The sequence below is a fragment of the Capsicum annuum genome, unplaced genomic scaffold (assembly GCF_002878395.1).
Source record: "Capsicum annuum cultivar UCD-10X-F1 unplaced genomic scaffold, UCD10Xv1.1 ctg71739, whole genome shotgun sequence".
NCBI lineage: Eukaryota > Viridiplantae > Streptophyta > Magnoliopsida > Solanales > Solanaceae > Capsicum > Capsicum annuum.
This window is the reverse complement of record NW_025881585.1, coordinates 4,269-16,660: the sequence shown is the minus strand read 5'-3', so window position 1 is coordinate 16,660 and position 12,392 is coordinate 4,269. Positions and strand designations below refer to the sequence as shown.

The 12,392-nt window shown below is 31.7% G+C and overlaps 1 long non-coding RNA gene across 1 annotated transcript in view; it reads right to left on the bottom strand.

Annotated features, from left to right (window-relative positions):
* Positions 1-8,604: 8,604 nt before the first annotated feature.
* The window catches only part of LOC124894225, a 6,249-nt gene continuing 2,461 nt past the window's right edge, over positions 8,605-12,392 (bottom strand). Inside the window, exons 2-3 of the long non-coding RNA XR_007051077.1 lie at positions 11,471-11,571; positions 8,605-9,740 (exon numbers count right to left, since the gene is read on the bottom strand). This is a non-coding gene — a long non-coding RNA (uncharacterized LOC124894225). The remainder of the gene's footprint in view (positions 9,741-11,470; positions 11,572-12,392) is intronic.

The window sequence follows — 12,392 nt, the reverse complement described above, 5'->3', positions numbered from 1 at the left end:
AATTAATGCAAGAAACAAACAACGTAAGCTTGCGAAAGTAAAGGGATGAGAAAACAAGAAAAATACTCATGACTTCTAAAATTGAACAAACATAGATACTAATCCATATAACAAAAGAAAATAAAGGTTAACTTTTCAAGCAAGAGAATCTTTAAATTTCAATTAAGGCGACATTAACGAAACTTCATACATCTAAATTACAATCAAAATTTTATGAGAAAAAATGTGTAATGACCTATGGTTTATATTTCTAAGACATCGTTGATTCTTCTTTGATATTATGAATCAATGAGAGACACGAATCAAGTCTTTACACTCACAAAGAGCACATATAACAATCCAAAGGGCGCAAGAAAATTAGAATAAAGTTTAGCATTTCTAAAAGTGAAATATTATTTCACAATCATACTATGCATGACTCAAAAATATCTAAATAATTCTATTTAGCCACAAAAATTTGAACTTTCTCATCATTTTGACAAATTTGAAAACATGCGAAAAAGAGGAATAAACATCGTGGATAAAAAATAAAGCTAGCACTTCATCTCTCATAAGAAGATTTTGGAGATCCCTTAAAATAATTAATAAGTAAATGAAAAATTCTTGATTTAATCAATTACTATTTTTATTAAGGCAAAACAAACAATAGTAACTATTTTTTCAACATAAAAGAAACAACTTTACAGCTAAAACAAACATATCCGCCAACAATAAATTTAAACAAGACATGAGTTTGTCTTTTGAGCAAAGATCAAAACTTTATACCTGACAATCAAAGAATAAAGTCAAAAGGCAAAACAATCAATATTAATCATTCTTTTCAACATAAAGAAAATAACTTTACATGCTAAAAACAAACATATCTACCAACAATGAGTTTAAACAAGACATGGGTATGACTTTTCAAGTAAAGATCTAAACTTTATTCAAAATAATCAAAGAATAAGGTCAAAAGATAAAACAATCAATATTAACTATTCTTTTCAACATAAAGAAAATAACTTTACAGGCTAAAAATAAGCATATTCAACAATAATGAGTTTAAACAAGACATGATTATGTTTTTCAAGCAAAGATCTAAACTTTATCCAAAATAATCAAAGCATAAGTTGAAAAGGCGAAACATTCAACATTAACTATTCTTTTCAACATAAAGAAAATAACTTTACATGCTAAAAACAAATGTATCCAAGAACAATGAGTTTAAACAAAGCATAAATACATCTTTTAAGCAAAGATTGAAACTTTATCCAAAATAATCAAAGGATAAAGTAAAAAAAAAAAAAAAAGACACATACAACTATTGTTAGCTCATTTTTATATCATGAACATGAAAATAATTAGAATATCGATACCACAACGCCCTAGGGCCTTTAAGGCCATCTACAACATACAATCCCACCTAATATTTAGCCATATTTATTTAATTTTGACCAAATTAGAAATCAATTGGCGGATTGCATTACAATTATGGCCAATTTGATTCCAATTATGGCCAAATCTAATAGATGGCTAAATTAAATTGAAATTCAATGTGAATTAATGCTTCCTTTAATCCCGGGCTTCTTGATTTTATAAAATCAAACACATATTTATCCGAATAAATTATTTTTTGAGAGTAAATTATATTTAAATCAAAACTTTAATCATTTGAATCTCTAAGCCTTGATTAAAATCTAATATTTTATAAAATAAATATTTAAGTAACAAAATTATAAAATCTCGTATAATTGAATACGATAAATGAAAAATATTTAATCCATTTTAAAAATTTTGAAAACATGCTAAAAAGAGGAATAAACATTGTGGATGATAAATAATTTTAGCACTTAATCTCTTATATAAAGATTTTGGAGATCCCTTAAAATAATTAACAATTAATGAAAAGATCTTGATTTAATCAATTACTATTTTTATTAAGGCGAATCTAACAATAGTAACTAGTTTTTCAACATAAAAGAAACAACTTTACAGCTAAATCAAACATATCCGCCAACAATAAATTTAAACAAGACATAAGTTTGTCTTTTGAGCAAAGATCAAAACTTTATACCTGACAATCAAAGAATAAAGTCAAAAGGCAAAACAATCAATATTAATCATTCTTTTCAACATAAAGAAAATAACTTTACATGCTAAAAACAAACATATCTACCAACAATGAGTTTAAACAAGACATGGGTATGACTTTTCAAGTAAAGATCTAAACTTTATTCAAAATAATCAAAGAATAAGGTCAAAAGATAAAACAATCAATATTAACTATTCTTTTCAACATAAAGAAAATAACTTTACATGCTAAAAATAAACATATTCAACAATAATGAGTTTAAACAAGACATGATTATGTTTTTCTAGCAAAAATCTAAACTTTATCCAAAATAATCAAAGAATAAGGTGAAAAGACGAAACATTCAACATTAACTATTCGTTTCAACGTAAAGAAAATAAATTTACATGCTAAAAATAATTATATCCAACAACAATGAGTTTTAAATAAATTATAAATACATATTTTAAGCAAAGATTGAAACTTTATCCAAAATAATCAAAGGATAAAGTAAAAAAAAAAAAAAAAGACACATACAACTATTGTTATCTCATTTTTATATCATGAACATGAGAATAATTAGAATATCGATACCACAATGTCCTAGGGCCTTTAAGGTCATCTACAGCATACAATCCCAGCAAACAAAATTATATCTACGAACTATGAAGAAAAAAAGATAAAGAAAAAAACGATAAATAAAACTAAAAAATAAAGATGTGTTTACCTTTTGGGGGGCAGCAAAACGAGACTACGAGCTTCGTCGAATCAACCACCTCCAAAAATACGTCGCCGGCAACTTGAAATTTTTTATTAGCCGACCAATTCTATGAAACAAAAATTTTTACTTAATAAAAATAATTATTTTGCTCAAAAAGTATTTTTTTCACCTTTCTAGACTTTTTTTTTCCTTTTTCCCCCTTTTTTTACCAAAGTAGTGGTAGTATTTATAGGAGAGAATGAGGTTTTTTTTTTCTCTTCCACCAATGTGGGAGAAAAGTATTTATTGGAAAGGATGAAGATTTATTTCTTGTCATCCACCAATGTGGGAGAAAAAGCAATTAAGAGTGTTTTTGAAATTTCAAAATTGAAGATAAGGTGAGGTGGAATATAATGTGGGGGGGAAATTGTACAATGTAGTACAACTCTTGAATTTCAATATTGGGAAAAGACAATGTTCGGGGGAAATAGTACAATGTAGTACTATTTGAAATTATTTTTTTGTGGAATTAGGTAGAAGTTATGAGAGTTTTTGAGAATTTTGGGGTTATTTAAAATATAGCCCTTATTGGGATTTAAAATTTAGCCATATTTATTTAGTTATGACCAAATTAGAAATCAATTGACGGATTGCATTACAATTATGGCGAATTTGATTTCAATTATGGTCAAATCTAATAGATTGACTAAATTAAATTGAAATTCGATGCGAATTAATGCTTCTTTTAATCCCGGGCTTCATGATTTTATAAAATCAAACACATATTTGTCCGAATAAATTATTTTTTGAGAGTAAATTATGTTTAAATCAAAACTTTAATCATTTGAATCTCTAAGCCTTGATTAAAATCTAATATTTTATAAAATAAATATTTAAGTAACAAAATTATAAAATCTCATATAATTGAATACAATAAATTATAATCAGTACTTAAAATGATAAAATTACATACAAATATATTTAATAAATTTTTATTCGGATGAAATAAATATTTTAATTTTATTAAAAATCAAAGAAACTCAGGATTAAATTTAGTTGTGGAGGGCTAAAATTAGGTGTCAACAACTGCCCCCTCCTTTTGGGTAGGGTGGATGCAAGTAACCCTGGGCAAAGGGAGGTTGACGTTCCTAATTTTTGTCCAATCACAAATTCGAAACTGAAAGAGGTTGGCTTTTGCATGAGTCTCATAGAGTCAAGGCCGAACCCAGGTCGGGTTTCCTACATATCTCTGGTTACAAGAGAATTTAGGCTACTTGTAGTTCATAAATCTTGATTCAAGGCACGATTTTAAAAAAAATCACCAACTATCTCAGTTTTTTGGTGTTTTTGACGACTAAAAAGCTAGGAAATGAAGGGATTTGGGGAGAAGGTTGGAATGCAGTCGAGTTTTCTACGTAGTGCCGAGCCAACATATCCCTAAGACTCAGGAAATCAGACTGCCTGTAGTTTGACTCAATCGATAGAAAAGATAGTCTTTTATTTTAGACTATCTTTGGCTCGGAATGCGTGACAAGTTGATCGAGTTGCGGAAAAGAGTCTTGTAACCTCTTAACCATGAATGTGGGATCCTTTACATCCATAGGCAAGAACTTACCTGGACATAATTTCCAAAACTCTAAGTGTGTTGCCACCCGTATTGAAAGAAAGAGAAGTTTACTCTCGGTATGAGTTTAGAAATATACCGAATGTGAAGCTGAAACCAAAATATCTCAAACTACCAACATGCGTTCTAACAGGGGTATGGTTGGATGGTGTTGGCGATCATCCTTTAGCTCACATCTAAAGAGTTTAACGTCCCTCTTTAGACTATGTTCCGTTTTGCTGCTAAGAAAGAGTTCCACATTGTGCTGCGTCCTATCTGGAGTTGTCCGCACCTGTGGTTTTGATTTGAGATTTTCACCCTCTAGGATGATCTCGACAATGTTTCAAACAAAAAGTGTTAGTGCTAAACATAATTCACGAAAGAGGTATATAGTCTTTACCATATCTCCACGTGAGTTATTGCCTGAAAAGCAAAGTCATCCCTTTCATGTACCTGTTTGGAAGGAAATAACTTGCAATAATAGACACAACAACTCTCTTGGTCGTTGCATAATTATCTTATTTATCGGTTGAATATGTCTTCAAAATGGGTGTCTCTCTTGGACAACGAAGACACTTTTTGCAGAATGGTCCCTACAACTGCTTAATCTTGTGCTGAAGTGGCAACCCTTTTGAGTCACCTATAGTGCTTGTCGTATGTGGCATGATAACATCTCCGGTTATTGATAGAAATTTTTTGTATATGATCTCAGGTAAGTCTTGCACATCTTTTGTACCGATACAACTTATAGATTTTCCTTAAATTGTCAATCTTTGGATAATCTTGCACATTATTTGATGTCAGATACGAGGCGACTTAAAGATATCCTTTGAATTGCTAGCTTTTAGGTAATCCTGCACATTATCCGACCTTGGATGAGAGATGGCTTACAGATATCCCTCCAATCGCTAGCTTTTAGGTGTTCCTGCACATCATCTGACCTTGGATACAATATGACTTATAGATATTACTCAAATTGCTAGTCCTTGGGTAATCCTGCACATAATCGATCTTGGATATGACGCAGCTTATAGAGAACCCTTGGATGTATTAATTTGATAATCTCGCATAATCTCCGGTAAGGATTTAGTTGCGACTTATGGATAACCTCCAAACTATTAATTTTTGGGCGATCTTGCACACTATCTGGTTAGGATGTTGTTGTGGCTTACGGATGACCTACAGGCTATCAACTCATAGGTGATCTTGAAAACAATTTCACCTGAGTTTGTTTGTCTGTGTCCTGCTTTCTACATGTACCTGTACTCAAGGTAGATGATTAGTAGGCATAAAGTTGCTTTTGCTAGTGACTATATGTTTTAGAAAAATTCTAAATACAATATTTGTAAAAGAGACAAGACACTTTTGTTTGTCCTCCATGATCTCAAGAAATGAGATGGACAATTCAAAAGGTCCTCAATAAATGGGTATTAAACCCATTTTTAGGGCTACCTAAAAATTCTGTTCTTGAGCATTAGTGCTCTGGTGTGGCTCCCAATTTGCTCGGGGATTTTTTAAAGAGACTCTCATTTTTGTGTATTGGTCCCTGCATCCACAGAAAAATGATTAGTTTGAGTGAAACTACTCCATTTTGACTTTCTTCGATTCTCCATTTGCCCTACGCCATCTTTTGGGTACTCCGTCATGTTGGGACTTCCACCCTTGACTCCCCGTCCTAATTGATGCCTAAGAAATCATTAAGTAAAAGAGTTATATAGATTTTTTAAAGTCGTCTTAATTTTTTAGAAAATAGTTTCGAAAACTCCTGCAAAACTTTAGAAAATCTCCCCCAGTCATGTCATGTGTTAGCTCAACGACCATCTTTCTCTTGATTCTGACAATGTCCGACATTTGACGGAGGATTGCTAGGGATTCAGCATTGTCGAGGCTCTCTACCAGAAGTTTTATCAAAGATGGAGATTCAGTCTTCCTAGACTTTATCACAGGTGGTGATTCTCAAATCTCAACTTCGACCTCTAGTGCTGGGGAATTTGAAATATATTTCAATATACTAGTGGAAATTTTGAGGACCTCCTCAAAATTTCTGCCCCCGTTTAAAGTAGTCTGAGATGATATCATCTCGAGAAGATCCAAAGTCTTTGTTGGCCTTCATTCTCCTTGTTGGATGTCGATCTTCCCTTGTGAATTTTTGAGATTCCTTTTCGAAAATTTTGCCCCAGTTTCCATTTCCTGGGATTATATGACCGAGCCGTTGGGGTGCCTACGTATCTCGTTGAAGCAGGAATCAGTTCAAACGTAGTTCAAGACTACGCTAAGGATATATAGAAAAATCTAATGGGTTGACCGAAGCCGACATAGGCCGCCTACGTACCTCTTTTGTTGGGAATTCAGGTCATCACGTAGTTCATACATAAAAGGAAAGGATAAAGTATCCTAAAGGGTTGACCGAAGCCGACATAGGACGCCTACGTATCCCATTTTGGGAATTCAGGTTAAACGTAATTCGTACATAAAAGGAAATGATAAATTTTCCTAAGGGGTTAACCGAAGCCGACATAGACCGCCTACGTATCCCTTTTTGGGAATTCAGGTCAAACGTAGTTCGTACATAAACTAATAATGGCCCTAAAAATACTCTTAATCATCTTCCTAGGACATAAATAAGTACTTCTATGGATGACATGAAGTTTGCATTGTGTTTGTCTTGATAGAACAAAGGATCAAATGTCCAATAGAGTCATCGCCTTCCTAGTTAACCACCTCGGTTTCCTCTAGATTAGGCTTCTTTGATTCTCGAACTCTTTGACTCTTCTGTTGACTGTTCTAGGGCTACCATTATTTTGTTTCTTGACATGACATCACAATGGTAGGTTTTAAGTTACTGTTATGCGACGGGCGATGAGTCATGAGTGGAGTGGAGGTCCAATTCAATAATGTTTCCTCCAATTAATCTTTCATGATTCTGATTGTCTTGGAAATTTCTTTCCTCATATTTTCCCTTATTCCATCCTCGATACTATCACTTATAGGGTTGAAAAATGATTGGTAGAGTCCAGTTTTACTACTAGTCATTTTTCTTTTCCTGTAACAAAACTATAGTCAAGAAGCGGATCTCTTATTCATTTTGATCTGGTGAAGTAGGGTCATTTTGTGCCAACACAGAGTAGTTTCTATTACCTGTAAATTAAAAACAACTCAAACGCTGACGTGTTAGATTTCGTTAGTAATAAGTAAAGTAAGATGATAAGGTAGGAAGTAAACATACAGAGTTGTTTCTCATCTCATGCGAATTGATCCATGAAATAATGATGACTCGAGGATTTCAATGAACAGGATTTTACTCAATGATATGGATAGGTGGAATTTGTCGGGAAGGTTCAGCTCTTCTTCTTCCATCAAGAAAGTGGAGGAAAACAGAGCTTTTGGAGATATGGGCCGGGCCGAAAGACTGCCTACGTATCTCACGGAGGAGAAATCAGGCCCTCCATAGTTCGAAACTATAACAGCTTTTTTGATTCTAAAGTCAACTTTCCTAAAATGGTAGCGATCATTTTGGAAGTTTTAAGAATGACTACGGACGTTTCTGAGAAACTTGGGAGACTTGGAGTACTTTTAGTCGGACTTTTATATAGTGGGGTATATTTCTGCCTAGAGATGTTCTATGGAAAATGGGATTGGATTAGTTCGCCTTTGATTCGAATCAACATAACACGTATAAGCACATAAATAGTTATATTACACAAGCATATTGTAATAAACGTGCATCCTAATTAGGTGACCATTTTGAGCCAAGGGTTTGGGCCTAACGATTTTTGAAGAAAAAATATATGCTTGCTTAAGGTCAATCCATTATCCCCTAACTTTTATAGACACAAAAAGGGCATAAATGCCTACAAAAGATAACGAAAGGGGGATACAATCTTTAGGGAAAGGGAAATAACATGAAAGAAGATATGCTCCCACATAGGGGATAAAAAATACTAATACTTGAGTGTTTCTTCTATCAGCCTTCCCCTTCTTAGCTTCATCCATTTCTTATATTGGTGACATCCGTTGAGTTTAAACTGTGCCTTAAATGCAACCTCCCAAATCGATCAATTTCTTGCTTAACTTGCTTCAATTATTCTTACGAAAGTAAGCAAATCAAGCTTTTTTCCGACCTCCAAATGATAATGGATTGAATTAGACAAGCATACATTTTCTTCAACACATAAATATGGTTCATCTATAATTGACTCGGGGTCAATAGATGCAAGGCAGGTTTTCTAATGGGCCCAATACCCCGCTCGGGTATTGGGTCGTCCTAGGCTTATACCTAAAATAAGGTTTTGGTTTTGTTCCATCCTAGGTGTCTAGAGTAGGTTTGAACATTGGTTATCAAGCGGACAACTTGATTTTGAAAATACGAACAGCCATCAGAAGACTCACTTGCTAATAAGTCGTTCGTATTTCCAACATATTTTGGAATTGAACAACAGGGACCGGGACATCCACGAAACCCCAAAACAGTTTAAATAATGCAGAAATATGCCATAAGATGCGATAGTTCAACTTTACAGAATCGAAACATATAAACACATAAACAGTTAATCAAAAGACAAAATCAAAAATTTGGTTAGAACCTAGTTATAAATCCCCAGCAGAGTTGCCATTTCTGTTTTACGGAGAAATTTTGACTTTTTGAGAAGAGTCCTCACTTAATTTTGAAAAGGAATTAAGAAACCTTTAGAGAGTTACTTCAAACGATTCAAAACAGAAAAATCATTTTAAGTTGGAGATTCTAGATAAGTGGTTCCTATTAACATTTTAGGAAGGTGTTAGGCACCGAAAACGTCCGCTAACTTACGGTTATCCGGACTGTTTGAAAACATCTTTTGATTAACTTCTGAAAAGATTAATTTGTTGAAATAGTGATTTGATTTTTTTTTTAAAAGACTTCTGTAAAATAGATTTAGGCAATTTAGTAGAGATTTTAACTAAGTCTAAACAAAACTAATAAACAAATAAACACATAAAAGGGGAAGGGAGGAGAAAGTAAAGGATTTAAGCCATTGAGCCCAAATCAACGAGACCTGTCCTAGTCTAGTTGGGCTTCCGACCCATTTCACTTGTCCTAAACTATTTTTCGAGCCTCTGCCTCGAGTCTTGCTCCACTTATATTAAATACAACTTTGAATTCGAGACCGAAATGAATGAATAAATAAATGACTAAATGAATAAATAAAAAGAAGACAATAATAAAAATTGAGACTTTTCAAGTCTCTTAATGACCTCATCAATGGGTTTTGACCCATTTTCCTTCTTCGTCTATCCTTTAGTACCCGCACGCCATGTAGTGGACCTCGGGTTTAAACTTCCACCTTGACTCGAAGGGGTAGACCTCATTGGCCCATTACAAAATATAAGAGGAGAGGAATCCATTTGGACTTGAGACATTTTTTTTGCATGCAAAGAAAAGATAAAGAAATTAATATACATTCAAGGCATAAAAGTGACATATTTCAAAGCAAAAAAAAAATATCAAGAACCAATTTTGAATGACAATGATAAGCACACTTGCACAAGAATGAGAGTCAACAAATAAAATGCAAAGCAAAGACACCCACTTACATGCCTCATGATTTATGTTCATACAAGAATGAATAAAGGTAAAAGAAAGAAGGTCATATTCAATGAATTAATGCAAGAAACAAACAACGTAAGCTTGCGAAAGTAAAGGGATAAGGCAACAAGGAAAATACTTCTGACTTCTAAAATTGAACAAACATAGATACTAATCTATATAACAAAAGAAAATAAAGGTTAACATTTCAAGCAAGAATCTTTAATTTCAATTAAGGCGACATTAATGAAAATTCATACATCTAAATTACAACCAAAATTTTATGAAAAAAAACGTGTAATGACCTATGATTTATATTTCTAAGACATCGTTGATTCTCCTTTGATATTATGAATCAATGAGAGACACGAATCTAGTCTTTACACTCACAAAGAGCACATATAACAATCCAAAGGGCGCAAGAAAATTAGAATAAAGTTTAGCATATCTAAAAGTAAAATATTGTTTCACAATCACACTATGCATGACTCAAAAATATCTAAATAATTCTATTTAGCCACAAAAATTCGAACTTTATCACCATTTTGACAAATTTGAAAACATTAGAAAAAGAGGAATAAACATCGTGGATAAAAAATAAAGCTAGCACTTCATTTTTAATATGAAGATTTTGGAGATCCCTTAAAATAATTAACAAGTAAATGAAAAATTCTTGATTTAATCAATTACTATTTTTATTAAGGCGAAACAAACAATATTAACTATTTTTTCAACATAAAATAAACAACTTTACATCTAAAACAAACATATCCGCCAACAATAAATTTAAACAAGACATGAGTTTTTCTTTTGAGCAAAGATAAAAACTTTATACATGACAATCAAAGAATAAAGTCAAAAGGCAAAACAATCAATATTAACCATTCTTTTCAACATAAAGAAAATAACTTTACATTCTAAAAACAAACATATCTACCAACAATGAGTTTAAATAAGACATGGGTATGACTTTTCAAGTAAAGATCTAAACTTTATCCAAATAATCAAAGAATAAGGTCAAAAGGCAAAACAATCATTATTAACTATTCTTTTCAATATAAAGAAAATAATTTTACATGCTAAAAATAAGCATATTCAACAAAAATGAGTTTAAACAAGACATGATTATGTTTTTCAAGCAAAGATCTAAACTTTATCTAAAATAATCAAAGAATAAGGTGAAAAGGTAAAAAATTCAACATTAACTATTCGTTTCAACATAAAGAAAATAACTTTACATGCTAAAAACAAATATATCCAACAACAATGAGTTTAAACAAAGTATAAATACAAATTTTAAGCAAAGATTGAAACTTTATCTAAAATATTCAAAGAATAAAGTAAAAAAAAAAAAAGACACATACAACTATTGTTAGCTCATTTTTATATCATGGACATGAAAATAATTAGAATATCGATACCACGACGTCCTAGGGCCTTTAAGGCCATCTACAGCATACAATCCCAGCAAACAAAATTATATCTACGAACTATGAAGAAGAAAAAAGATGAAGAAGAAAACAATAATAAAAACTAAAAAAAAAATGTGTTTACCTTTTTGGGGGCAGCAAAACGAGACTTCGAGCTTCGTCGGAATCAACCACCACCAAAAAAATATCTCCGGCAACTTGAAATTTTTTATTAGCCGACCAACTCTATGAAATAAAAATTTTTACTTAATAAAAATAACTATTTTGCTCAAAAAGTATTGTTTCACCTTTCTAGCATTTTTTTTCCTTTTCTCCCTTTTTTTTACCAAAGTAGTGGTAGTATTTATAGGAGAGAATGAGATTTTTTTTTCTCTTCCACCAATGTGGGAGAAAAGTATTTATAGAAAAGGATGAAGATCTATTTCTTGTCATCCACCAATGTGGGAGAAAATCAATTAAGGGTCTTTTTGAATTTTTAAAATTGAAGATAAGGTGAGGTGAAAGATAATGTGGGGGAAATTATACAATGTAGTACAACTTTTGAATTTCAAAATTGAGAAAAAACAATGTTGGGGGGAAATAGTATAATGTAGTACAATTTGAAATTATTTTTTTGTAGAATTAGGTAGAAGTTATGAGAGTTTTTGAGAATTTTGGGGTTATTTAAAATATAACCCCAATTGGAATTTTAAATTTAGCCATATTTATTTAATTTTGACCAAATTAGAAATCAATTGATGGATTGCATTACAATTATGGCCAATTTGATTTCAATTATGGCCAAATCTAATAGATTGACTAAATTAAATTGAAATTCGATGCGAATTAATGCTTCCTTTAATCCCGGGCTTCTTGATTTTATAAAATCAAACACATATTTATCCGAATAAATTATTTTTTGAGAGTAAATTATATTTAAATCAAAACTTTAATCATTTGAATCTCTAAGCCTTGATTAAAATTTAATATTTTATAAAATATATGTTTAAGTAACCAAACTATAAAATCTCGTATAATTGAATACGATAAATTATAATCACTATTTA